The sequence below is a fragment of the Mus pahari genome, chromosome 13 (assembly GCF_900095145.1).
Source record: "Mus pahari chromosome 13, PAHARI_EIJ_v1.1, whole genome shotgun sequence".
Lineage (NCBI taxonomy): Eukaryota > Metazoa > Chordata > Mammalia > Rodentia > Muridae > Mus > Mus pahari.
Window position 1 is genome coordinate 95,193,649 of NC_034602.1, and position 3,516 is coordinate 95,197,164.

Sequence of the window (3,516 nt, forward strand, 5' to 3'; positions counted from 1 at the left end):
TGGGGCTGTGACTACTCAACCATGGTTTTATGACCAGATTTACAGTGATAGGCATGTTTTTCCTCCTGTCGATTGGACCTTAAATCCAACCAGAGAACAGCTAGCTGGTTATCCCCATAACACGCATGCCGCTGCTGTGTCCATGGGCACATCTTGCCATGCTGGTCATTTATTGTAGGCTCACAATCTTTCCCCAGCCACATGCATAGTACCCTCCAGTACTAAGATAGCCAGTAGGGAGGAAACTTCACGGTCAGTACCAGCTTAATTTCTCGAAGTCGTGTGACCAAACAGTGCAATGTTTTCAGCAATAGGGTCTTATTATAGAGTTCTAATGGGCAACCAAGATCAATGACAATAACCTGTATTGTATTGCTGGTCTCCAGGGCATCCTTGGCCAATCACTCCAGGGGAAATAATTTTATTCCTGACAGTGAACAGCTGTGCTAAGTAGCCCATAGTTGGTCATCTGTGATAAATTCAGACAACCTTGACAGCAATATTTGATGAACTTGAGATGTTGGTGACTTTTCTGCTAGCCCATTTCAGATCCTTCCAAGGTAAGCTGAGCACGTGTGGTTCCCAGTAGTAAGAATGTGAACTGCATTCTATATCTTTCTACAGAAAATACATCCAACAGCACTCACCCACTAAAGATGAAGAAACTTCCAAGTATATCAAGCCACTCCCAAGCACATCTACTGACACAATGCAGAAGCCTTGAAACTTAAACTGCTTTCCCCCCTAAACATGTCTGGAAGTTGGAAGATAGTCAAAAAGAGATGCATGGCAGGATCCATCTTTAATTAAATGGTTAGAAAACATATGGGGTGTGGTAGCTTACTCCTGTCACCCAAAGACTTCAGAGCCTAAGTCAAGAGGACCCTGAGTTACAGACCAACCTGGGCTGTAGAATGAAAGCCTGACCTAAAAAAAAAAATCATCATTCCCCAATGAGTCACATCTTAAAGCTAAAATACCAGGGCAAGTCCATAGCGAATGTCAGATTCTGGGGAAGGATAGGGGAGGGCAGCAGCAGGGACAGAAGTCTACTTCTACTGCTGCTGTTAGCTCTAGAGTGAATTAAAAATAAAAGTAACCGTCTTCCCTGCATGTAGGACACCTTGAGACATTGTTTATTAAAGTACTTATCTTGCTACAACGTATTCTTCAAATATGAAACTTCCACCAACCATGGGACTGGTCAGGAAGCAGGAGTGGGTGGGTTGGTGAGCAGGGGGAGGGGAAAGGGAATAGGGGGTTCAGGGAGGGGAAACCAGGAAAGGGGATACCATCTGAAAAGTAAATAAAGAAAATATCTAATAAAAAAAGAAAAAACAAAAAACAAATACGAAACTTTATTGTTTCCAAAAAGGTGAACACCAAAGGCTCCCTGAAAGGAATGTGGGCATGTTCTGCCACCTAGTGGTTACATGAAAACATATACTAAGAAATAAAAGAAGTTAAACTGTTAATATGTTTGGAAATTTCAAACCAATCTCTCAATGTGTTCAATTGTCATAGTATTAACAGGACACTGGACTTTTGTATCTTTAATTCATGAGGGATAAGAGCAAAAGGAACATAATTATATTTTTTTCTATGTTATTGAATATTTTCTTTATTTACATTTCAAATGGTATCCCCTTTCCCAGTCCCTCGACCCTGCTCCACAGAATCCTCCTATCCCATCTCCCCTCCCCCTGCTTCTATGAGGGTGTTCCCCCACCCACCCACCCCACCCACCTCCCCACCCTGGCATTCCCCTACACTGGGGCTTTGAGCTTCACAGGACCAAGGGCCTCTCCTCCCATTCATTCTCAACAAGGCCATCATCTGCTACATATGTGACTAGAGCCATGAGTCCCTCCATAAGTACTCTTTGGTTGGTGGTTTAGTCCCTGAGAGCTCTGGGGGGTGTGGTTGGTTGATACTGTTATTCTTCCTATGGGGTTGCAAACCCCTTCAGCTCCTTCATTCCTTTCTCTAGCTCCTCCATTGGGGACCCCATGCTTAGTCCAATGGATGACTGTGAGCATCCACCTCTGTATTTGTCAGGCACTGGCAGAGCCTCTCAGGAGGCAACTATATCAGGCTCCTGTCAGCAAGCATTTCTTGGCATCCACAATAGTGTCTGGGTTTGATGACTGTATACGGGACAGATCCCCAAGTGGGGCAGTCTCTGGATGGCCTTTTCTTCAGTCTCTGCTCCACACTTTGTCTCCATATTTCCTCCTGTGAGTTTTTTGTTAACCCTTCTAAGAAGGACCAAAGCATCCTTACTTTGGTCTGCCTTCTTCTTGAGCTTCATGTGGTCTGTGAATTGTGTCTTGGGTATTCTGAACTTTTGGGTTAATATCCACTTATCAGTGAGTGCATACCATGTGTGTTCTTTTGTGATTGGGTTACCTCACTCGGGATGATATTTTATAGTTCCATCCATTTGCCTAAGAACTTCATGAAGTCATTGTTTTTTTACATCTGAGTAGTACTCCATTGTGTAAAGGCACCACATTTTATGTCTCCATTCCTCTGTTGAAGGACATCTGGGTTCTCTCCAGCTTTTGGCTATTATAAATAAGGGTACTATGAACATAGTGGAGAATGTGTTCTTGTTATATTTTGGGGCATCTTCTGGGTGTATGCCCAGGAGTGGTATAGCTGGATCATCAGGTAATACTATGTCCAATTTTCTAAGGAACCTCCAGACTGATTTCCAGAGAGGTTGTACCAGCTTGTAATCCCACCAACAATGGAGGAGTATTCCTCTTTCTCCACATCCGCACCAGCATCTGTTGACACCTGAGTTTTTTATCTAAGCCATTCTGACTGGTGTGAGGTGGAATTTCAGGGTCATTTTGATTTGCATTTCCATGATGACTAAGGATGTTGAACATTTCTTTAGGTGCTGCTGAGCCATTCGAAGAAAACTTCCCTAACGTAGAGAAAGAGATGCCCACAAACATACAAGAGGCCTATAGAACTCCAAATAGATTGGACCAGAAAAGAAATTCCTCCCATCAAATAATAATCAAAACATCAAATGCACAAAACAAAGAAAGAATATTAAAAGCAGTAAGGAAAAAAGGTCAAGTAACATACAAAGGCAGACCTATCATAATTACATCAGACTTCTCACCAGAGACTATGAAAGCTAGAAGATCCTGGGCAGATATCATACAGACCCTAAGAGAACACAAATGCAGCCCAGACTACTATACCCAGCAAATACTCTCAATTACCATAGATGGAGAAACCAAAATATTCCATGACAGAACCAAATTTACACAATATCTTTCCACAAATCCAGCCCTTCAAAGGATAATAAATGGAAAACTCCAACACAAGGAAGGAAGCTACACCCTAGAAAAAGCAAGAAAGTAATCTTCTTTCAACAAACCGGAAAGAAAATAACCCCACAAACATAAAAATAACATCAAAAATAACAGGGAGCAACAATCACTATTCGTTAATCAATCTCTCTCTCTCTCTCTCTCTCTCTCTCTCTCTCTCTCT